General features: G+C 44.1%; 1 protein-coding gene across 3 annotated transcripts in view; it reads left to right on the forward strand.

Annotated features, from left to right (window-relative positions):
- Window positions 1-6,298: 6,298 nt before the first annotated feature.
- LOC148511735 (synaptotagmin-like protein 2) overlaps window positions 6,299-26,279 on the forward strand; it is a 155,615-nt gene continuing 135,634 nt past the window's right edge. Inside the window, exons 1-2 of one of the 3 annotated variants that reach the window (XM_088482864.1) lie at window positions 6,299-6,420; window positions 7,438-7,607. The gene's annotated coding sequence lies outside the window, so the exon portion shown is untranslated. The remainder of the gene's footprint in view (window positions 6,421-7,437; window positions 7,608-26,279) is intronic. The other 2 variants (XM_088482863.1, XM_088482865.1) reach the window with 2 other exon arrangements.

Below are 26,279 nucleotides of genomic sequence, written 5' to 3' on the forward strand. Positions count from 1 at the left end.
CGAAAGCACTCCCACTGACATCACTTGTGATGTCCGTGGGGCCGGCCCCAGACGGTAGGCGTTCCCATGGGAACGCCTCCGTCTGGCCAGCCACGCCCCGGCACGCCCACCAAAGGGTGCGTGCTGTCACTCACCATCGACAGCATGCCCCCTTTGTAGCGAGACCCATAGCGACGGCTTACCCGTCGCTATCCGGGTCTCGCGCATGCGCACGACGGAGCCGCCTCCGTCGTGCGCATGCGCACTGGCCTAACATCGACCCGCTTGCGAGCGGGTCTGAATTAGGCCCAGTGAGCAATAGTGCAAGAAGCACAATGTAGACAGAGTTATAAACAAGTCTAACAGACTATTCATCTTTGAATGTGTAGTTCAGACACTGCTCCAGTATGTAAGGAACGCTTATATGAAAGCTTTGTCAATGTTATGCTGGAGTAGGACCCTGAATATCAGTATTGCAGAGTAACTGGAAAGTAGTTTAAAAGTGTAGATTGCAACTGATCTCAAGAATAACGCACGACAGGTTGTGTGACGGTGACCACTACAATGCATGGAGGTGAGGGGGCCCAACAATGCTGACTTGTTCTCCCCTCCACGAATGATGTACAGCCCTAGGCCCAGCTCTCCTCTGCTCTCAAATCAGCAATGCAGAGGCATGGTCAGACCGCACATGCTCAGAAGAGATTCTGGGCCTGATTCAGAGCCGGACGCTCTGACAGAGCGCTCGCTCTGAATCAGGGCCGGCCAGGAAGATGGCCGCGATGGTCAAGACCATCGCGACCATCGGGCTTGCAACGAGACCCTTGTGGTAGGGTCTCGTTGCCGCAAAACCCTAGAGTGCTTTCGGCTCTACCAGAGACGAAAGCACTCCCACTGACATCACTTGTGATGTCAGTGGGGCCGGCCCCAGACGGTAGGCGTTCCCGTGGGAACGCCTCCGTCTGGGCAGCCACGCCCCTGGCCCGCCCACCAAAGGGGACGTGCTGTCACTCAACATCGACAGCACGCCCCCTTTGGTACGAGACCCGGAGCGACGGCTTGCCGGTTGCTATCCAGGTCTCGCGCATGCGCACGACGGTGCCGGCTTTGATGGCCACTGGACATTGACGTCGCTTTGATGGCCACAAAAATTTATATTTACTAATCGTCGGGTTTCAGCATCAATTGAAACCCGACGGTGATGTCAGTCAATATTTGCTGCTCTAAACACCTTCAATTTTGATCTATCAAACACAGCGGCAAACATCTCCAAACAGGAGCACTTCACAGGCATTTGTGTAAAATGGAATTAATCAGTTAAAAAAAAATGTGTGCGCCCCCCCCCTCTCCCCCTACATTTATAACCAGACCCGGACCTCTCAGACTGGGCTGGTACTTGAAATTAGGGGGGAAAAATGGTGTTGGGGTTCCCTCTATTTTTCAATAAACCAGCACAAGGCTGGAGCAGCTGGGGGAATGTAATGCTATACCAGGAGGACATACACCATGGGGTCCCCCTGCCATCACATTAACCAGCCATAAACTGGTCAGCCCAGGGCTGGATTCCTCAAAAAGTGGAGACCCCAAAATTAAAATGGGGTCCCTTGTTCTGAGGAACGCCAGCTGGCTGACGGCCACGCATATGAATTGGCTGCCGGGGACCTGAACCAGGAAGCAGTGTGATAGGGTTACGCTATCACACTGCTTCCAGCTCTCTGCCAGAATGGGCTCTTATCGGAGTCTGTATCCTGGCAAGAGGATTTTAGTGTTCAATATTGGTCAGAGCACACCTGTGATTGTGGGGTACTAACAGCTTCCTTAAATGGTGTAATATAAATAAAGACGTTTAAGCGCTTAGTACTCTTAGACTGTCCGTTATGTCGGATGTGATAAATGAAAGGGTGGGTGCCACTTGTGGAATAATGGGGTTGATGGGTATTAAAACGTATGTCTATGTGTGTAAAAATGTACCAGAAGTAGTATATACCTATATATAAGTAGAATATAGAGAGGATTTCAATAAATTTGCCTGTAGATATTCAGCTTCACTTTGCAAATTTACTTGAAAAATATTTATCACATCTGCATTAAAAATGTGGATTGTGATAAATAGGCCCCTTAGGAACTGCTACTGGAACTACACTAGCATGGGTGCAGGGGATTCTGGGCCTGATTCAGAGCCGGACGCTATTTGCGGATGGTCGTTCAAAAAAAGGGTCCGGCTGTTTAAATTGAGCGCTCGCTCTTTGCGGTTTGTTGACGCCTCTATGTCTGAGCGAGTGAATGAAAAATGCGCTCTCTATTTTGTAAAGACGCCCCTTTGCCGTTCGCATCACACGTCATCCTCGGCATTTATTAGATTAATCGGGTACAACGAAAGACATCTGAACTGCTTGTGGTAGGTTTTTCTGACCGCTATCACTGCGAGCAGTTCAGGCTAAAAGACAACCAAGTGACGTGATTGATGACGCTCCTTTACTAATTATGCACTCCCGTTAAAGCCCTTTTGACCGTTAGGCACGCCTGCGTTCGGATCTCCACTCCCCCGTTTTCAAGCACCTTCCCCTGTTACCACCCACAAACGGTACATTCTGTCAATCAAATTAGCAGCCCCTCGCTGTTTTGCGAGCGCACTATTTCCAACCGCAATGACTGGTTTGCGCATGCGCATTACGACCCATACGCATGCGCAGTTGTGTGAACATCGCTCAGAGCGAACGAGCGGCCGCTTACGAGCGGCTCTGAATCAGGCCCTCTGTACTAAGGGGCCAAAAATGTATGTCTACAAAGGGGTCCGGGGCGAGCAGTTTCTCCCTTCCAAGAAATTTAGCCTTCACTTATGGCTCAAACCTGCAGAAACAGTAATCGGATGGTTGCAGAGGTTTTAGCTCATAGAATAGGTAGAGTGCAAGGTGTTGTTGAATAGGTCCAACACTGTGTGGAATAATAACATCTTTTTGCTGGCAATATGACAGTACTTACCTCAGTGCAGACATAGATGACAATGATGTCTGTGTTCCTTTTCTCCCAAGAAAAGGCAAAAATCAATATTTCTAACTGCAGCTAACAATGTATCCTGTATTATATCAGTTCTCTAACTCATCCTTAAGGATATTTATATTTGAAATTGTGTGGTATGTTTAGATGCTGATTTACATCCTTCCTGAAATTGCTAAAGAGCTGTTTCTGGGGTAGCAACCACACGCATCAAATATGAATGGCTTTGTAGTGGCAGAATTATCAAAATTGTGCAACAAAGTACTTTGAATCTACTCCCTCTCCTCTCCCACTCTTCAGTTCTCTCCTCTCTCACTCTCCAATTCTCTCCTCTGCCACTCTCCAGTTCTCTCCTCTCCCACTCTTCAGTTCTCTCCTCTCCTGGTATCTCCTATCCCAGCTCCAGTTCTCTCCCACTCTCCAGTTCTCTCCTCTCCCACTCTCCAGTTCTCTCCTCTACTGCTCTCCAGTTCTCTCCTCTGCCACTCTCCAGTTCTCTCCTCTCCCGCTCTCCAGTTCTCTCCTCTCCCGTTCTCCAGTTCTCTCCGCTCCCGCTCTCCAGTTCTCTCCGCTCCTGCTCTCCAGTTCTTTCCTCGCCCTCTCTCCAGTTCTCTCCTCTCCCGCTCTCCAGTTCTTTCCTCTTTCGCTCTCCAGTTCTCTCCTCTCCCGCTCTCCAGGTCTCTCCTCTCCAGCTCTCCAGTTCTCTCCTCTCCCTCTCTCCAGGTTTCTCTTCTCTCACTCTACAGGTCTCTCCTCTCCTGGTCTCTCCTATCCCAGCTCCAGTTCTCTCCCACTCTCCAGTTCTCTTCTCTCCCACTCTCCAGTTCTCTCCTCTACTGCTCTCCAGTTCTCTCCTCTCCCGCTCTCCAGTTCTCTCCTCTGCCACTCTCCAGTTCTCTCCTCTCCCGCTCTCCAGTTCTCTCCTCTCCAGTTCTCTCCTCTCCCACTCTCCAGTTTTCTCCTCTCCCTCTATCCAGTTCTCTCCTCTCCCGCTCTCCAGTTTTCTCCTCTCCCGCTCTACAGTTCTCTCCTCTCCCTCTATCAAGTTCTTTCCTCTCCCACTCTCCAGTTTTCTCCTCTCCCACTCTACAGTTTTCTCCTCTCCTGCTCTCCAGTTCTCTCCTCTCCCTCTAACCAGTTCTTTCCTCTCCCACTCTCCAGTTTTCTCCTCTCCCGCTCTCCAGTTCTCTCCTCTCCCTCTATCCAGTTCTTTCCTCTCCCTCTCCAGTTTTCTCCTCTCCCACTCTCCAGTTTTCTCCTCTCCTGCTCTCCAGTTCTCTCCTCTCCCTCTATCCAGTTCTTTCCTCTCCCACTCTCCAGTTCTCTCCTCTCCCGCTCTCCAATTCTCTCCTCTCCCTCTATCCAGTTCTTTCCTCTCCCACTCTCCAGTTTTCTCCTCTCCCGCTCTCCAGTTCTCTCCTCTCCCTCTATCCAGTTCTTTCCTCTCCCACTCTCCAGTTTTCTCCTCTCCCACTCTCCAGTTTTCTCCTCTCCTGCTCTCCAGTTCTCTCCTCTCCCTCTATCCAGTTCTCTCCTCTCCCTCTATCCAGTTCTTTCCTCTCCCACTCTCCAGTTCTCTCCTCTCCCACTCTCCAGTTTCCTCCTCTCCCGCTCTCCAGTTTTCTCCTCTCCCGCTCTCCAGTTCTCTCCTCTCCCTCTATCCAGTTCTCTCCTCTCCCACTCTCCAGTTTCCTCCTCTCCCACTTTCCAGTTTTCTCCTCTCCCGCTCTCCAGTTCTCTCCTCTCCCTATATCCAGTTATTTCCTCTCCCGCTCTCCAGTTTTCTCCTCTCCTGCTCTCCAGTTCTCTCCTCTCCCTCTATCCAGTTCTCTCCTCTCCCGCTCTCCTGTTTTCTCCTCTCCCGCTCTCCAGTCCTCTCCCTCTCTCCAGTTCTCTCCTCTCCCTCTCTCCAGTTCTCTCTTCTCCCCCTCTCCAGTTCTCTCCTCTCCCACTCTCCAGTTTCCTCCTCTCCCACTCTCCAGTTTTCTCCTCTCCCGCTCTCCAGTTCTCTCCTCTCCCTATATCCAGTTATTTCCTCTCCCGCTCTCCAGTTTTCTCCTCTCCTGCTCTCCAGTTCTCTCCTCTCCCTCTATCCAGTTCTCTCCTCTCCCGCTCTCCAGTTTTCTCCTCTCCCGCTCTCCAGTTCTCTCCTCTCCCTCTATCCAGTTCTTTCCTCTCCCTCTCTCCAGTTTTCTCCTCTCCCGCTCTCCAGTTCTCTCCTCTCCCTCTATCCAGTTCTCTCCTCTCCCGCTCTCCTGTTTTCTCCTCTCCCGCTCTCCAGTTCTCTCCTCTCCAGCTATCCAGGTCTCTCCTCTCCCGCTCTCCAGTCCTCTCCCTCTCTCCAGTTCTCTCCTCTCCCTCTCTCCAGTTCTCTCTTCTCCCCCTCTCCAGTTCTCTCCTCTCCCGCTCTCCAGTTTTCTTGTGTCCAGGTCTTTCCTATCCCAGCTCCAGTTTTTCCCACATTACTTTTCAAAAACCGACGCTGTTGGTAACAAGGGAAAACAATAATTTGAAGATAAGCATTTGTTCTCATAAAACTAAATAGCTGGAATTCTGGTTTTCATGAAATTATAATTCTGTTTTATTTATTACACTATTAAGACATTGCTGTGTCACAGAAACTAATAATGTGGCATTAGTGCGACGCCACTAAAAATCTTTCAAACTGCTGTCTTCAATGATCATTTTCTCTTTTCTAGGTAAACAGGCATATTCAAAAAGACACGTTCTTGCAATTCGGACACTCTAGACCTGGGGTTTTTCCACAAATATGGGCCTCCTTATTATAAATAGCTTTTGTACATCTGCAGCAATTTTTTCCGCAGAGCAATTTGTTTTGTGGTACGCAAACCAATGTTGTGCAGGTTTAGGCTTAATTACTGTATGTGCACAAAATGTCTGATTGACAGAAAGCACTTCATAATTCCCTATTATTTGCAATACATATTATAATTCAGTTACGTGTCTTTTAGGTACTGTTGTTGCAATGCAATGCAAATGAAACATATCACATTGTATATTTCAAATATAATTATTTTAATTTATGCAAACTAAGTTTATTCGCCCACATTTAGCAGACATTACTTGTCTAGCCTTTGCTGAATATTATGAAATATCTTTGATCATATAGAATAAAAAGACATTAATTGAATGTGCTTTGCTGCTTTATATTTATAATGAGTTAATATAACCTGTTAGGCAAGTCTTGACAGTCGGTATCTTTAATTGCAAGTAGTTACTATAATAGTATTCCTTCCCAGGATGTTAGCTGTGTTGCAGGAATCCAGTGTCCGGGTCTTGCTCAGCTACAGGCTCCTGATCCGTGTACTTCAGTGCGGGTGTGTCAGTGAGTGCCAAGGGCTGAGCGCAGTGACTGTGTGTCAGTTCTGCCAGTGACTCAGGCTGTGCTGCACCTGCACCTGCTCCCCGGGACAGACAGCAGGTAAGGTAAGAGAGACATCATGCTAATTAGACCGGACATTGTTTAGACTCTGATTTATATAGCATGCCGCTTATGTGACATCTGTAACTTTTATGCATGTGTTCCTGTAACACAGCAGTGCTGCATGTTTGATTTTGGTAACCTAACTCCAAGAGTTCATGAAACATCAATATGTTTCCACCTGTTTCCCTGCTATGTATACTATAGTTATTTTATAGATGTTTTAAGCTGGAAAACCATTTGTGGTGGCTAATGAGTATGTACAGTGTTATTTTGCATGTCACATCACCAGGGAATATTAGAGTGACACATGTAACTGCAATTTCTATTGAACCCTTCAGGGCAAGGTGTCTGTGATACCTCCCTTCCCCACTGTACTGGTTATACTAACAGCAGCTACATTATCTGGAATCAGGAAGCAAAATGGTGACTTTGTATTGTATAATGCACCTGTCACATGTAAACTAATGTCTTACTCTGTGTAAGGGTCTGCACTTCCAGATTCCCAGGCATTGTGCTTTCTGCATAGTTAGGGTCAGTATGCAGTCACTAAGAGGACTTTCACAATGGTGAAATTCATAATGTCAACGTCGTTATGTCGACAGTTGTAGAACGTTTTAAAAAGTCGACATGGGCAGAATGTTAGGGTTATGGCAACAGACGTTGTCAACATTTTGAACATGTCGACATTTAATCAACGTCGACATGTTTACTATCGACATTATGACGATGTCGACGTTTTGAATGTCGACATAATATACATATGATCATTATAGCAACAAAGATAATCGAATAATCTTCTTTGTGTATTTTACTCTGGAGACTGCTATTTCTCTGTATTTGCAGCAGTAGGTTGCATCATGCATAGGATGGCATTTTATATCATTATAGTAAGCCTTGGGACATTGTAAGCGCTGATTCACCTACTTGTGGCTGAAGTTGTTCAGGAATAAAACTGCAGACTTCACATCAGCCTGCACATTGTGACTCTTCCTACCCCTTTGTGCCTATAAATCTCACAGGAGACAGGTCAGAATGCCCACTGCCCTATTCTTTATTCTCTTCCCCGGAGATGGTGCATTTCCTCCAGTCTTGTAAAACTATACATGGACGAATGGACCCCTCGACTGTGCTATAAATTAGCCTGGAATGCATGAACTTGGAGCATTGTTCTAGCAGTAATATCACCTACGTAAGTTTAAGATGACCATTTTTCTTTATTTAATACAATGATAAAGGGATTGGAATGTTTTGTCATGTAAAATAAAACCAGTACTGAAGTTCATTTATTCATGTTATGCACACACGCAATTACACATTTAAAAAACATTTTCCATTCCAAGGCATTTATCTTGTATAATCTGTGTCTTATCTTTCAATTACCAATACATTTTAGTCACACCCCAGACTCTCACTACTGGTTTAGTGGCTTGAAATCTGACCTATGTGTCAGGCATAGACAGAACTGATAGCACAACACAAAAAGGCAGGATTTCTACATTTCTGGTAAATATGATTGTGTTACTTGTTTTCAAATTGTGCTTTTGCTGCCTAAAGAAAGTGAGATCTGTAAACAAAAGGACGTGTATGTTTCCCATGTTCAAATATACTGCTTTACATACATATCAACCAAGACAATGGGCCTGATTCAACAAGGATCGCCGATGCCATCACGGCTGCAATCGCACACGCAGGTCTGCTGTGGAAGTATGCTAATTGTAGTCGCAAAGCACTCGCACGGACAGCATGCAGACGCCCACTTCCCCTCTCGCACATCTGTAATACCTTGCAATCCAGCCAAAGCATCGGTAACATCGAAGTACATCGGAGCCTCTTGCACAATTACGGCAGGTCAGGCCTCACTTATAAAACGCTAACTTTCCTGTACGCAGTGAGCACTCTGGCTGCATATGCAGTCGCAGGGGCTAATTTATGCACACCCCTGTAACGGCGTTCAAACGCACTGGCACGCCTTTGTTTCTTCAACCACCCCCCCGACACCACCCCCAAACGCTCTGTCTATTAATCACTCTGCAATTGTTTTTCATTGATCTCCGTGATCGCAGTACGATCGCAGGGAAGCATTCGCGCACTTCAATGCATGCACAGTACACAATAATCTTCCGTCTGTGTACGCGATTGCAATAGCGATCCTTGCTGAATCAGGCCCAGTGAACGGTACATATTAGGCAAGTCAATACTTCTCTGTGAAATCAAATACTGCAATATATGATTTTTTAATTGCAGTCAAGCAATGCTGAACACAGTATATTGCATTGCATTTTTTTACTGTGAGTAGTTTCAGGTGACGGAAATCCCCAAATTTGTATAATGTTACGTATATTCTATATGTCTCATAAGGCTTACGTGTGTGTGTGTGTATGTATGTGTATATATATATATATATATATATATATATATATATATATATATATATTTTTTTTAATAGACAGTCCTGCTCACCAGGACTGCTAGAAAACCAGAAGTTGCTTGCAGACTTAAGGATATGGACACACAAATGCCACATATGCTTGTTGAATATATTGGGGCCTATTTATCAATTAATGTATGTGGTATATCCCATGAGAGCACCCGTTTTCGTGGGGTACCTGCAAATATTAAGAGTTCACCAAACGTATCTACACTGGACTGCAGCAGAAAGCTATGGGGGCTGCTTATTGTCAAATTTATTAAACAGCTTGGCCATAGTATCTAAGGCCATCATCAGATTGCATTAGCTGTTGTAGCCTATTGGCTACTTTCCACAAATTGTAATATAGTGGCATCCGTAGAATCCAGGGGCACATCTACAATGGGTGCAGGGTGTGCGGGGCACACGGGCCCCTGGGTACAGGGGGCCTACACTGCACACCCTGCAACCATATTTTTAATACTTACCTCTCCGGAGTCCCACGTCGGTGGTATCAGCGCTGCACAAATCGCCTATAAATTGGCGCCGCAGCCATTTGCCCGGTGTTTTGCGCATGCGCAGTAGGAAAATAGCCAGGAAAATGGCTGCTGCAACGTTTTCCTGGTGACCTGCGCATGCACAGTAGACTCTGGGCACAGACTAGTGCCCAGAGTCTACTGCGGCCCTGCACTCAGTGCACTGCCCTCAGCCGGAGAGAGAGGAGGGGGCTCAGGACACTGCACACTGGCTCCCTCCTCTCTTAATACGCCCCTGGTAGGATCTCTCCCCTGCACTCTCCACTTGCGCAGGCGTGGTTAGCAGTCCGCACATGTGCATAACGGCGCCCAGATTTTGAAGGAGAAGTGAAGTGATTGCTCTCTTAGTCCCTGTCCCTTCGGATGTATTTTAATACATATTGGCAATCTCTAATTACTAATTGCAGCGAATAGCGGTGACAAGAAATTATAGTTATCGGGTCTAGAACCCGATAATGATAATTCTATTTCATTATTATAAAACCATGGAGACTTTACTTTAGATATTGGAACATGACTGCAGAGATTCTCATCCATTCAGCCACAAGAGCATGGCACTGATTTTGTGTGTTCATGGGGTTGTCAGTGCTCTGTGCAAGCCAGCCAGTCTCCATACCTCCATACCTCCATTCCTCCATTCCTTTGTGCACAGGGCATTGTCATAATTACTAGTGTGACCAGTTGTTTTTATTTTTTGGACTATGTGGGTATGAAGTTAACAAATTGGTTATTTTTCTATGCTTGCAAAAGTTTAATGGAAATTCATAACACTTTTCTATATATTATATACAGAATACTTTTCTCCCCTCTTTCGTGTCCATAATATTATGGAATGTTATAACACAGCCTAGAAGGCTAGTTAAGGATTTAGAAAACAAATACACAGTGTCGGACACATTAGAGCTATCCATTCAGTTTTAGCCTCAAGCACCTAAACTCAACCAGTTAAACTGCTATTTCGTGCTCAGATTATAATATACACTCAAGCTGCTGACTTTGGTGCAGGAGGGCTGAGTTTTGGTCACCAGGGAAGGTATTAGCATTTGCAGCAAGCTATAGAGTTATGTTGCTGAGAGTTAGCTTACGTAGACAGGTTTATTGCAGAAAGTAACAGACTAATGAAACTGTGGGTGGCTGCCTAGACTGTGGCGGTACACCTGTGACCTGTCAAACTATAATCTATAATACAAGTACCCTAAATTCATCTCAATGAGGACAGAAACCTTCCTAGTAGAAGTGCACAAAATAGGGAGACTGCATCTGATTGCTTTCTGCCATTGTTTTATTTCTTCCTGCAATGCCTGTGTATACAAGGTTTACAATTACTAATTTCAGTTGTATTCAGCTATGATGTAATGTCCTAGGGCAACAGACACATTTAATATTGCCCTGTCTGTGTATTTGTATTGTTATAAAGCAGAGCAACTAAACTCCCAAAACAAACCAGTCTAAGCTTCTGCTACAACTGGAAAGGTGAAAACTATAGTTTAATATACACTACAGTGTGAGAACATGTTTAATCAGCAGCCATATACAGTATGTCAGGGTTTAACTCTGTGTTCTGAGCATGCCACAAGCAAGAGTCAGATCTCCATGTACCGAACGGCAGCATGTGAAGCATTATAGAAGTAATATAGCCACGAATTACAATTGAACCTTTCTACCACAAGATTGCTACTGTCAGATATCCCTCATAGCTCAGAGTGACCTCCTGCTGTGGACGTCTCTTAGCACAATACTTGTTATGGAGCATTCTGACATTGGGCTGAAGGTGACACATATGTATAGTACTTAGACTAACAGCAGGTGTTAAGCTTCCCATACTGGATTTTCTGGAAAAAATATCTATTTCTGCAGGCTTAGGTTTATATGATAGAAAACATAAATCATAAAGGTTAAGCATTTTTAATGTTAAGGAATTTATTGATGGTTGTAATTAGATTTCTTAGTCAAATCCGGGACAGATAATACAGTTAAACTTCTGATAATGCCATAAAAAAGAGATATCCGGGTGTGAATGTGAATGCCATTCCTTTATGTTGTAAATTGTCTATTTATCAGGCTACTAACAACTGTTATATTACATAGTGTAAAGTCTGGTTATACATGTATGGCAGTATATGTGACTGGACAGGGTAGAGCTTTTTTTACTGTCTATGTACAAGTCTAACTGTTGTTCATTAGCATAAATCTGACTATATTTTATATTGACAGTACATGTGACTGGAGAGGGGCAGAGCTTTATTTGCTGTCTACGTACCAGTCTAATGACTTGAATAGCATAAATCTGGCTATGCATTATTGTCAGTACATGTGACTGGAGAGGGGCAAAGCTTTATTTACTGTCTATTTAAGAGTTTGACAACTGTTAATAAATAATATAAATTTAGTTATGCGTCTGGGCAGTAAGTATGACTGGAGAGGGGCAGAGCAGTGACTAATGTCAATCACTTTGTTCAGTACTGATCCTGGGCTCTATTGCAGTCATTTCAACAAAAAAGAGAGCCAACTACCTTAATAAATTATGTTATAGTGGCAATGATAAGCGTTTCATTTAAGTAAATATGAGAGGAACTGCCAAGTAGCCTTTAAATAATTAATGTAGTATCGTTACCATTAGCGATATTACATTAAACATGCACTTATTATTTTTCAATCTAATTATATTAGTATCTCTTAAACTGAACACTAAATAGCTGAATAATGATGGCTGTGCATGGGCCAATCCTGCTGCTGGGCCTGAGCATCAAGCAAGTAGCCTGATCTGTCCCATTGTCACTGAGGCCTGCTAGTGTGGTCATAAGAGGACCACACACAATGAATAGTGATCATCTGTTGACTGCATTAATAAATCTGTTCAATTATTACCTGGCATCAAGGTCATTTAGTGGACACACATAATGTAATTTCCGATATCGCCACCAATGGGTATTTGAAATTATGGAAGTTGTCTAATATAATATGTAGCAAAGTAATTTATTTGCCTGATTATATACAGGTTCCAATTAATAGATCTACAGTAAAAAGGTCGATGGTGTCTAGACACCAGATGTAAGACAGACGTTAGATTGACAAAAGGTCGACAGGGACAAAAGGTCGACATGTATGAATATCGGCTAGTACAAAAGGTCGACAGGATCAATAGGTCAACACAAAAATTTCCGACATGTTTTTTTTGTTTGTTTTTTAGGGTTAGACACTTAGCGGAGGGTTAGTCTCCAGAAGGGATGGTTGTGTTTAGGCACTTACCCTGACAGTGTTAGGCACTGGGAAGGATGGTTAGGGTTAGGCGCTTACCCCGACAGTTAGTGTTAGGCTCTAGGAGGGACGGTTAGGGTTAGGCACTTAGTGGAGGGTTAGGGTTAGGCTCTAGGAGAGAAGGTTAGGGTTTGGCCCTTACCCTGACAGTTAAGGTTAGGCACATGGGGGGAGGGTTAGGGTTAGGCACCAAGGGGAGGGTTAGAGTGAAGATTAGGGTTAGAAAAAAACATGTATCGACCATTTTTTGTGTCCACCTTTTGTACCCGTTGACATTCATACATGTCGACCTTTTGTGTGTCAACATTTTGTCCCTGTCGACCTATTGCCTGTCTAACATCTATTGTCTATGTAGACATTGTCTATTTTTTTCTTGTAGATCCTTTTTATCAAACCCATTATATACATATATGAATGTTTAGAAATAAATAGATAAATAAAAGGAATGTGCAGTTTGGGAAAGCAGTGTACTTGAACAAACAACATGAGTGTATACTTCAACTGCCATATGTCCTACAATGAACGTAGTCATGCTGCAGGTTGGGTTAGCTTGTTATTGAGAACATAAAGTGTGCACCACACTACAACTGAAAAGCAGATAAAAAGCCTGTGTCTGAAATTAATGATATTGAATTTTGTCATTGTTGGTTGAAATTTTTAACCCTCTGGTTTAGTCTCAAAGATGGAACAATCCTGTCTGGCAAGTGATCTGTCACTGCAGATCTCAGCTAGAAAAGGAAGGGCACCCACAGCTCATAGGTCTTTCCTTTAAGTCTTGGAATGGAATTGCATTTATAGTTTACTTTTGCCACAATTTTACCTACAGGTAAACATCGAGGGGCCTATTCATCAACACTAAAATATCGATGGAGGTAACTAGGTTTAGAACTCGCATGGAGTTCTACCTAATCACCAGAGGAAGTCATCATTCCTCCTCTCCATAAGTATCTATTCCGAAAAGTTGTCATTTTTGCGATGACAGCTTTTCATGAAATAGATACTTTTCCCTATATACTCTAACGTACTGCAGCTGTAATCAGTGCTGTGCATGCGCCGTTACGGTCACAAAAGCGGTGCATGCGCAGCACTGATTACAGCTGCGGTAACTCTGTGTCCGTCTTGCCCCCCCTCCCCCCAGTATCCAGACTGCATCCCATTTCCATTACTTGCCATTTCCATTTGAACAACTGCAGAAAAGAAGTTTACAATTAGATTTTTTTAAAATAAAACAGATGTGGAGGTGTTTGTATTTAAATCAACAAGAAGAAAAGACAAGACATATGTCCGGTGCACTCATGGGGTCAGTACATTTCTGTATCAAAAATACTCTCTGGAATCATCTTAAAATATAACTTTTATTTCTAATTCTTTTAAAAACAGCATTGTCCAAAGATAGGCGAAATATTAAAATAAAGTCAAAAGTTTAAAGAAATATGTGTCATGATATATGGAAAAGTGCTTGAAGTGATTTCAAATTGCTTCTGTCGTCGGTCTTGTCACGTAATTTGTTTGTTTACTTTCGAGTTATATCTATCTTATTGAAAAGTTATATTGATATAATCTTAAATTTAGGGCTTAGATTATGATTATATCATTATATGTACTTGATTAACTGGATAATATCCGAAGGTACTATCATTTATCTCTGTAACTGTATATTATATATCTTTCTTTATAACAGTCAGGTAATATTATATGTGATAGTATCAAGTACTTTGAGTGATAATGGTGTTCATTTATTTATTCAGAACATGGGGTAAATATCAACTATTCTCCACAGTGCCTTTATTCCTCACCAGCTCAATTGAAATATTATTATGTGGTTAATGGGCTTGTCGATATATTAACGTGTTTGTGGTTTCTATTTTTACCACTCTGACATACAGTCAGGTGCATAAATATTGGGACATTGACAGAATTTTCATATTTTGGCCTCTATTCACCACTACAATGGCTTTGAAATTAAACAAACAAGATGTGCTTTAACTGCAGACTTTCAGATTTAATTTGAGGGTAATTACATCCAAATCAGGTGAACGGTATAGGAATTACAACGGTTTCTATATGTGCCTCCCACTTTTTAAGGGGCCAAAAGTAATGGGACAAACTAAACAATCCTAAATCTAACTTTCACTTTTTAATACTTTGTTGCAAATCCTTTGCAGGCAATTACAGCCTGAAGTCTGGAACGCATAGACATCGGCATACGCTGGGTTTCATCCCTGGTGATGCTCTGCCAGGCCTCTACTGCAAATGTCTACAGTTCCTGCTTGTTCTTGGGGCATTTTCCCTTCAGTTTTGTCTTCATCAAGTGAAATGCATGCTCAATCGGATTCAGGTCAGGGGATTGACTTGGCCATTGCATAACATTCCAATTTTTAGCCTTAAAAAACTCTTTGGTTGTTTTTGCAGTATGCTTCGGGTCATTGTCCATCTGCACTGTGAAGCGCCGTCCAATGAGTTCTGAAGCATTTGACTGAATATGAGCATATAATATTGCCCGAAACACTTCAGAATTCATTCTGCTGCTTTTGTCAGCAGTCACATCATCAATAAATACAAGGGAACCAGTTCCATTGGCAGCCATACATGCCCACGCCATGACACTACCACCACCATGCTTCACTGATGAGGTGGTATGTTTTGGATCATGAGCAGTTCCTTTCCTTCTCCATTCTCTTCTCTTCCCATCACTCTGGTACAAGTAGATCTTTGTCTCATCTGTCCATAGGATGTTGTTCCAGGACTGTAATGGCTTTTTTAGATGTTGTTTGGCAAACTCTAATCTGGTCTTCCTGTTTTTGTGGCTCACCAATGGTTTACATCTTGTGGTGAACCCTCTATATTCACTCTTGTGAAGTCTTCTCTTGATTGTTGACTTTGACACATATACACCTACCTCCTGGAGAGTGTTCTTGATTTGGCCAACTGTTGTGAAGGGGTTTTTCTTCATCAGGGAAATAATTCTTCTGTCATCCACCACAGTTGTTTTCCGTGGTCTTCCGGGTCTTTTGGTGTTGCTGAACTCTCTGGTGCGTTCTTTCTTTTTAAGAATGTTCCAAACAGTTGATTTGGCCGCACCTAATGTTTTTGCTATCTCTTTGATGGGTTTGTTTTGATTTTTCAGCCTAATGATTGCTTGCTTCACTGATAGTGACAGCTCTTTGGATCTCATATTGAAAGTCGACAGCAACTGATTCCAAATGCAAATGTCACCCCTAGAATCAACTCCAGACCTTTTACCTGCTTAATTGATAATGAAATAACGAGGGAATAGCCCACATTTGTCCATGAAATAGCTTTTGAGTTGATAGTCCCATTACTTTTGGTCCCTTAAAAAGTGGGAGGCACATATAGAAACCGTTGTAATTCCTACCCCGTTCACCTGATTTGGATGGAATTACCCTCAAATTAAATCTGAAAGTCTGCAGTTAAAGCACATCTTGTTTGTTTCATTTCAAAGCCATTGTGGTGGTGAATAGAGGCCAAAATATGAAAATTCTGTCAATGTCCCAATATTTGTGCACCTGACTGTATATCCCATCTCCATCTACACATCTATTGCAGTTTATGTTTAAGTATGCTGGACATCAGTTGTTCAATATCTGTATATATATTAGCAACCTGGTTCTTAACTAAGATGTTGTCAATCTTATTGTATGTATCAATGTAATTGCTACAAGGACTTTGTGGTATTCCCAAAATTAATGTCTGTCTGTTCTAATTATGACTCTGTCGTTATTATATTGATACTGTGTTTCAGTCAGAAAATCTTTCCAAAGCCTCCTTAGTTTGTGGAGTTAGCTGGCAGACACTACGGTATATTGTGTTTAATCCTCTCAGCTATCTTAGTTGCTATTATCGCTATAAATCATCCCCACATGTCCCACGATCACTCTAGCCCCGTTAACACTTGGTGTATTTATAAGCAGTACAGTTTAATGAGTACACATGGTAACGTGTTTCAGTATCTGATAGTGCTTAGACCGGCGGCAGCGTGTGGAACGTTGATGCGCGTTTCGCCAGGTGGCTGCTTTCTCAAGGCTCTGAAGGATCTATGCTGCTTTCTTCCAATCGTGACTCCCATCTCCTATTGCCTTACACAAACAACTCCTATTGCTGAACAGTGAGCCGCAAGATACTGCTCCTAGCCGCTAACCAGCGTGGAGTGCCTATTTAACAAACAGACATTACCTCCGCTTCCCCTCCCTATGTATCGACTCACGGCTGTCTAACACGGAGACAGTGAAGGAGACTAGCCACGTTGGTGATCTGCCAGTGGGACTGTGCTGTAACAGGTAATGGGAGCTAGGATTGCATAAAAGGCGTGGACGCTGACCAATACAGAGTGCTTTATTTGGAACCACACCTGCCGATTGAACTAAGGATTAGTTCCTTTAGACAAGTAACGCCACTAGTGGAACCAGCACCCAAGGAGAACTTCTACATTATCAACTGGCTTATTGCTTCATTATCATCTTTTTACATGGAGATTCAGCGGTAAGAGACGTTTCATTTCACACAATAAAGAGCTTTTACTTATTCCAAACGGTTTTGTAGGAGGAACATTTTCATTTCCTAGATTGTTCAGTGGATACCATATTGCTGCTAGCGATTGTTATATTGTGTCATCTCCTAAGCTACATTTGCACATCGTTTGAGTACTGTCGCAGAGGACTATGATCTATGGGCCTGATTCAGACCCGCTCGCGAGGGAGCCGGCTCCGTCGTGCGCATGCGCGAGACCCGCATAGCGACAAGCAAGACGTTGCTATGGGTCTCGCTACAAAGGGGGCGTGTTGTCGAAGTTGAGTGACAGCACGCCCCCTTTGGTGGGCGTGCCGGGGGCGTTGCTGCCCAGATGGAGGCGTTTCCATGGGAACGCCTACCATCTGGGGCCGGACCCACTGACATCACAAGTGATGTCAGTGGGAGTGTTTTTGGCTCTGATAGAGCCAAAAGCACTCCAGGGCTTGAGGCAACGAGACCCTACCAAAAGGGTCTCATCGCAAGCCCGATGGTTGCGATGGTCTAGACCATCGCGACCATCTTTTTGGCCGCTCGCTATAGCTGTGGGTGGTCACCCACAGCTATACGAGCGGCCCTAGGGGCCGCTCTAAAAAACCAGAGGGCCGGCCCTGATTCAGAGCGAGCGCTCTGTCAGAGCGTCTGGCTCTGAATCAGGGCCTATGTCATTCTAGGTTACTAATATTAGACTATAGGACAGAGATTGGAATTTACTGTTTCATTTTATGTTTATTAAGTGTAATATATGCTTGGTTTTTAAATATTTATATTTACATATTTTTATAAAAAAAAAAATTATATATATATATATATATTTTTTTTTAATAAAAGAGTGCTATTGGACTCATCAGCTGTGTCAGTTTGGTCGCTTTACTTTGTTTTATACTTGCCAACTCTCCCTAATTGTCAAGGAGACCCCCTAATATAGGAGCAATCTCCTTGACTCCCTGAAGAGTCTCACTATCTCCCTGATTGTACCTTACCCCATAATGAAGCTGTTATATAAATAAAAAAATAATAAAATGGGATCATTTGTATCATTTCCCTGCATCAGTTATAAGGCACAATGGGGCAGATGTATTAACCGCCAAATTGGCATCAGCGCACGTTATGAGTGCTGATACCGCTTCTCCCCTATGTATGATTGGGAGGCTGGGTGGTAAATGATGTGGGTGCTATGCAGTGCCGGGTGTGCTAGCAGTGCCAATAGGCAAGGCAATGTATGAACGGTCAGTTCGCCTGATTGTTCCACCAGCTGCAGCTATCAATATTGACAGCAGCAGCTTGGCAGTGTCCTATGCCCACAGCAGGGACAGCGCTGTCCCTGCTGCGATGGCTGCCGGCTCCAGGGCTGCACGCGGGATCTCACGATGCTTGCGAGACAGTGCATCAGCACTAGGCTGATGCGCCTTCTGCTCTAGCAGAGATCGCCGGAGGGGGGAGTTTTTATTCCCATGCTTCGGCTGTTGAGATGTTCATACATCGCATCGTTAGTGCTTCCTGGTTCGCCTCGGTAAAGAAGCGAAGCAGGAAGAGTTGTAGCAGAACGATAAGTGCCACTATAATACATCTCCCCCAATGATCCCTATGGCTACATGCATTTTCTGAAAAGTATCAGTGTGTTTTCATCAACAAGTAGATCTTACTAACTGCTTTGGGGCTCATTTACATTTGACACGCTTTCACACTCTCCCTGAAATGCTTTTTCAAAAGTAGGCGAGTATGACTTAAGGTGCCCAAACACGGTGCAATATAGCAGCCGATCCGACAGGGCCATGCCAGCTGGGTGTGCTGAGGCTTACTCAGGCTGGCCGGCCTGCGAGGCCAGGAAACAGCGCTCGCAAGTGGGTCGATGGTCCCCCACTGCGCATGCGCAAGACTCGGCCAGCGACGGGCGCTTTGTCGCTATGGGTCTCGCACCAAAACTGGGGCGGCTGTCGATTTTGATTGACAGCTCGCCCCGTTTTGGAGGCGGGCAGGGGGGGTGGCTGGCTAAACTGAGGCGTTCCCGAAGGAATGCCTGCCGCTTGGGGGCGGCTTTGGTAGAGAGCGTCCGGCTCTGTTAGAGCCGGAAGCTCACTGTGGCTTGCGATGGATGAGACCCTACCACAAGGGTCTCGTCGCAAGCGCGATGGTCGCGACCACCTCGTCGCTCGCAAAAGCTGTAGGTAGTCACCCACAGCTTAGCGAGCGGCCAGGAGGCCGACACAAAAAAAAATAATGCCGCCCTGATTCAGAGCGAGCGCTCTGAAAGAGCGTCCGGCTCTGAATCAGGGCCTGTGTCCATAGATGCAGTCCCTGGCCTTGCCATTTTGGGGAAACTGGGCCAACACGCCCCCGTTTCTGGGAACGCCGGTCACCCCCGCCCCACCTCTTAAATGCCTCTGCCTGTCAATCAATAATCTGGAATCTGCATTCAGCATTGCGCATACATGCAATGCTGAATCAGGTCCATAGTTTATATATTATATCTAATAAAATAAAAAACAATTAAAAAAAAAAAAAGTTTAGTTACAAGAGGCGTGCATAATTAACAGGCAGCGTCATAGTACACGTCACCTGGTTGTATTTCACACTGAAGTGATCGCAGTTCTTGCGGAAAGGTATAGTCAACCTCAAGCACTGAGAACACATCCGATGGTGCTCGATGTACCAATGTTTTCATGCACTTCCAGGAGATGATGTGCGCAAGTGGGCGTCTTATGAATGGCTGGTGGGCGTCTGCATGCACAAAGTGATCGCACACACCAAGACATAGGGGGTATGCTAATGCCTTGCCGTGTGATCGCCTGCCTTGCTGGGTGTGCGCTGGATTTGCATACGCTGGGAGCAAGCGAACGCATCTAGCGAGCGGGTCTGAATGAGGTCCTAAGTCTTTCTTTCTAGCACTTATCTCAATAGGACTGAAGGTTTGAAGGTTTTGAATTGAAATACAAAGGTAAACATGGAGATTAAACCATGAGGTGTTTCTCTGTGTATTGCCTATTTTATGTGTTGGTGTTTACTCTTTGAGATTGAGAATGTTAGCTGTGGTTTTTTTGTCCTGCCCTATGGGATTGATGGGGAGAAGTCTTAGCTTGATGCAAGGCAGATTTAGCACCTCTCTCATCTGGTTCATCCTCCCTATATCTTTGTAGTGTGTGTGATTTACTGCATTGGTTCAGCTTACTCAGATAAAGACCACAAGCAACAGGAATGTTGAATAATACCTGTCACAACGTAATAAAAAAACACCATTTGGTTTAAACCAGCCAACCCTGATTCTTCTTAATCAAAAGGTCGACAATGGCAATGTCGACATTCATAATCAACATACAATGTGTCAACATTCTCAGAATGTCGAGATTAGGGATAGGTTGTGGGAAGGAGGGTTCTAACAAATTATTTAAAAAAATGACCCCTCTCTCTATGGTACTTGCTGGGCCTGGGTCAGGATGCCTGAAGACATTTTTTGCAGTGTCTGATTCTCATCACAGCTATATGGGTGTTGCTGGCTGCTACTCTCCAATACTGCAATACTACAGTGATGTACAATGATGTCTGTCCATTCTAAATTACTTGCATTTCAGCACGTTTGTCCGCGAGAGCATTTCAGGTGTGCGTCATTATACACATACACATCCTTGACCAGCGCCTCCTTACCCACAGCACAGCTACCTCTACCAACCTCCTGATTTATATATTTGGACTTTGAATTCCATAGGGACACTCGCTACCCTGTGCATGCTGTGCACTATGGAATGCAGATAAGCATACTCTACTATATGTTGATTTTGGTTTTTTTAATTTCTGGTGTTTCAAATGAATGTTTGTTTTATAAAACATACTGCACACTGTGGGACTGGTTGGAACTGGAGAGACAGTGGGGGCTGAAGAGACAGAATAGGGGCTGGCTGAAGCTGGAGAGACACTGGAGGACTAGAGACACACTGTGAGGCTAACTGGAGAGACACTGAGGGGCTGGAGAGACATTAATGGGTTGGAGCTGCAGAAACACAGGGAATAAGGCTGGAAAGACGAGATAAGACTAAAGAGAACTGGGGAGTAGTGGCTTGTAGGATTACTAGCACAATACTTCCTCCTTTTCCCCTCTGCTATGCTACTGCGTATGTGCCGATGCCAGAGCCACCTGGGGGAAGGGGGCGGGGAGGGACCAACTATTTTGCCTTCAGGCACCTGTTATGAACTTACACCCCTGACCTAAAGACTCACGTTATATCACGTTTTTACTTTATCTTCACCTCCCTATATATTTCCTCACTGACTTACCTGTTGGTACGTGGATGAACAAGCTGCCACCCACTTCTAAGTGATTGGGGAAGTGTGTGATTACCCCATTCGTGATTTATGACTATAATTACAACTATTTTTTTGTCATTTTGCACTGTTGGTTGTTTATTATTATTCAAGAGCATAGGTGTAAGCGCCATAACCTTTCTATTTCATATATATACAGTATATACACAGTGCATCTGGAAAGTATTCACAGCGCTTCACTTTTTCCGCAGTTTATGTTACAGCCTTATTCCAAAATGGAATAAATTAATTTTTGTCCTCCAAATTCTACACACAATACCACATAATGACAACGTGTAAAAAGTTTTTTTGAGATTTTTGCAAATGTAATAAAAAAACAAAAAAACTAAGAAACCACATGTATATTAGTATTCACAGCCTTTGCCAGAAGCTCAAAATTGAGCTCAGGTGCATCCTGTTTCCACTGATCATCCTTGAGATGTTCCTACAGCTTAATTGGGGTCCACCTGTGGTAAATACAGTTGATTGGACATGATTTTGAAAGGCATACACCTGTCTATATAAGGTCCCACACTTGACAGTGCATGTCAGCGCACAAACCAAGCATGAAGTCCAAGGAATTGTCTGTAGACCTCCGAGACAGGATTGTGTCGAGGCTCAAATCTGGGGAAGGGTACAGAAAAATATCTGCTGCTTTGAAGGTCCCAATGAGCACAATGGCCTCCATCATCCATAAATGGAAGAAGTTCGGAACCACCAGGACTCTTCCTAGAGTTGGCCGGCCGTCTAAACTGAGCGATGGGGGAGAAGGGCCCTAGTCAGGCTGGTGACCAAGAACCTGATGGTCACTCTGTCAGAGCTACAGCATTCCTCTGTGGAGAGAGGAGAACCTTCCAGAAGGACAACCATCTCTGCAGCAATCCACCAATCATGCCAGCAGGGTATAGGTAACTGCACATAGTTTAACCTGCAGTAAAAATATACTCAGATCTTTATGCTTTGCTTGTCACTTATTTATTGTAAATCTGTGTCTATATTTATTTGTTGACATTCTGATTGTCAACCTAATGACTATTTCGACCTCAGGCCCATGTCGACATAATTTTGACCATGTCGACATTATGACATTTGACATTTTGGTGTAGAACTTATGATTGTTTAGATTTTCATTGTCAATATTTTTACGCAGCGATTGCCCAGAATAAAAATGTAAAAGTATAATACTGTATTTAACAACTGTGCCAGGATATGGTCTTGTATGTTCTATTCCTGTGTGTTTGTGAATTAGTGTACTTTTTATTATGTGTGTGTGTTTGTGTGTGTATAGTACACTCTACTTTATCAGTCCTTGCAGAGCCGTAACAAGGGCTGTGTGAGCGATGCCCTCGCTGGCCCAGAGCACCTGCATGTGGCTTGCAGAGTCTCTGGAACGGAATCGGTATGAATTACCGCTGGACCACTTACCGGTGTTTCAAATCCTAAATCATGACTTATCTGCGCTGGGGGGCTGCGATTGCCTGGAGAGGAGGCATAGCCTCATGGAGGGATTGTGGGTTCTCTGGGAAAACTGTACCCGCGAGTCACGCCCATCCTCTTGTTTCCGTCACATTGGGGACATGCCCAGTACTCTGAGAGCTGCTGGACATGCCCCCAGTCCCTCTCTCCTGTGATCAGTTGCTGTGTGTATGCGTATGTATGTATTCAAACTGCACTTGCATCTATGGGCCATATTCAATAAAAAGCGAAAAGTCAATTTCGGCGATACTTTTTCGCCAATGACATAATTTTCACCGATTTCAACTTATCCCCGTGTTCAATTCCAAATGCTTTTCGCATAGGCACGGACCCATCGAAAAAGTTTTGCCTATGAATAGCAGGCGGAAAAAAGTGCAGAATTGGGGTTTTGGGGTACAAACGTAGGAAAACCACCCAGCCCCCCAAAGGTAAACTGTGTAAAAAATAATTAACACCCCAAAAAAAGTACTTTCATTTTGGGGGCAAAAAAAAAAGTTGGGGTACAAAGTTAAAAACTAGCGAAATAGACTCCAGGTGGATCCCCAAGTATGCCCCAGGTGTTTTTATGATTGCAGGTGGTTGCGGCAGGTGGATTTTTCAAGTTTTTTATTAACTCACACTAGCAACTTCAAAATATGCCAGTACCCATTTCAAGTACCCCAAATTTGATGGGACTACTTATTTTCTCAAAAAAACCTCCAAAATGCTATTCTTTACCTTTTTTAAAAGGTGCAAAATAGCACCTATTGGGGTAAATTTACTAAAGTGCGGGTTTTTAGAAGTGAAGATGTTGCCCATAGCAAATAATCAGATTCTATTTAACATTCATCTAGCACCTTCTAGAAGATAATAGCTAGAATCTGATTGGTTGCTATGGGCAACATCTTCACTTCTAAAAAGCCGCACTTTAGTAAATATACCCCATTGAGTCCACTTAAAGTGGCCAAATACCTTCAGCGGGGCTATTCGGGAGTACCCAGAGTGATCCCCCATGTCAGTGCATCTTTTGGGGGGTGTCAGGCTGATTTCCCCAAAACTGACATAACTTTTCGCCTATTTAAGTTTCGCCGGGTCCTGTTTTCGCCGCTTTGGTATTGAATACAGGGATAAGCAGGACGCGTGCGATACTTTTTCGCACCCAAAACCAGCGGTGATGGCAAAGTCCGGCATCGGACTTTTCGCTTCTAATTGAATACGGTCCTAAGTCAGTAAAAAGTCGTGCAGAGCATGCATCCCACAGTGTGTACATGCAGAGTTATTGCAGTGACTTAGTGTTCACTCTAGCTCCGGCGGCAGGCAGGGCGCCGGAGCTAGAGAGGGCAACCTTGTGCGCGCGCGACCAAAAAGGGGATGTGGTCATGAAAAGGGGGCGTGTCTATAAGACGGTCCTCTTTTCGTCATACTGGGAGGCGTGCTCGGCACTTACGGACACGCCGGGCAGCCCCCAAGCGTTGCAGACAGTGAGAATAGATGCCGGGCGCATGTGCCCGGCGTCTATTCTCTGGCGGTGACCGGGTCACTGCACATTTCTGCACCCGCGGGACACTGCGACCCGCGGGTGAAGACGGCACCCGCAGGCTGTGAGGGCAGGGCGCCGCACCCCGCTAAAACAGCCTAGCGGGAAAGCCAGTGACTAATGGTGGCCGTACACGGCGCGATGCCGTGTACGGCAGAGGGTACACTGTAGAAGGATCGTGCTGTCCCCGCTGACAATCGCGTGGTCCCCGCTGGCCACACGATATGCCGGCTCCCCCCTCCACCGTCTGAATGGGATCGTACATAGCATCCCAGATCATATGAACCTGCAGGAAGATCTGAGGATGCGATTTACGATCCCGCAGCACGATATTCAGGTACAATATCCTGCCCTTACACGGCACGATATAGCACCTATATCGTGCCGATCCGTCAGATCGGCACGTATATCGTGCCATGTATGGCCACCTTGAGACACACGGCCTCAGAAATGTATCGGGCATTCCTGGGTGGTGATTGGGGAGGTGACTACTCACACACTGAGATGCACTGTCTTATGGGCATGTTATGGGAGTGACGCAGGCGTGTCGCATAATCAGATGCTTAAATCTCTTACATTGGAGGCCATACTCTGACGGAGAATCTACAACTATCATGGAACAGATGTAAGTTTTGATGGTAAACCTTATGGTAATATCTAAAGACACACAAAGTGGGCTTCACAGGCCTAGCGCATTGCGAAGCCCACTAACACACCAGGAGAAGGGTACTTACTAGCATTAGCATAAAATCGCAGGCGCAACTACAGAAAAGGATGTTAATGTGGACGCAGCAGCATGTACTGAATCAGTCTCATGGTGTGCCATGTGATAACGCAGATTACAATAATGATTGTGTTGGCTGCTTTAGTTAATATCTTTTTTTCCATTTTATAGTATTTGTGCCTCATTGTGCTATATAAGTACATTGTTATGATAAGTGTGGGGACTGGTACTTCTCATCTGAAGAAGGGCTGGTTGGGGGAAGTTAGATAAAGGGCTGTTGGAGCAGGGAAGAGAGAAATGTAGTCACCTCTTTATAGTGCTAGGTGTGCTGTGGTCTTATGGAAATTACTGCTGATATGAAAATTATATGGGGGCATATATATATATATATATATATATATATATATATATATATATTTATTTATTTATTTATTTTTCAAACATTACATTTTTATTGACATTTTTCTTAGACAAATAGACACATAATGTGTATATAAACAAACTAAAAATAGAAGGAAAAAAAAAAGGGAAAGGGAGCACCAGCCACATTATACAAATTTGTGTAAACAATAGTAATATGACAGTATGATCGCAGTTACATAGTAAAATATACAGTCAGAATACAAATACTAAAAAAGATACAAATAGACCTTGAGCGATAAAATAACACCTCAAAAGAGAGTCAGCTTAATAGAAACCTATAAAGGGGATCCAAGGACCGACATATCTATAGGGTCACTATGAATAGTAGAATGACCCCGCTTCTCTCTGTATTCCCTCCAGCGAAACCACCACATGTGAATGGAATTAACATATGATGAATATTTACTGTTCATTGTTTCAAACGTAAAATGCTTTTAAACTTGATCTCTGTTACTACTAAGTTAGGAAGGGAGGCAGTCCTCCACCCCTGGGCGATGAATGCTTTCGTAGCAACCAGTATGTGTCCCATAATATATTTGTCTCCTCGTGACAAGTTTCCAGAATAAAAGTGGAATAAAGCCGTGAGGGGGTCAGAAAGTATCGAGGTGTTTACATCCTCACTAATCATAGTAAACACTGCGTTCCATAATGGTCAAAGGATTGAGCACAACCAAAATATATGAAAAATATCTCCCACA

Source organism: Taudactylus pleione, unplaced genomic scaffold, assembly GCF_031769625.1.
Source record: "Taudactylus pleione unplaced genomic scaffold, aTauple2 ptg000296l, whole genome shotgun sequence".
In the NCBI taxonomy this organism is placed as follows: domain Eukaryota; kingdom Metazoa; phylum Chordata; class Amphibia; order Anura; family Myobatrachidae; genus Taudactylus; species Taudactylus pleione.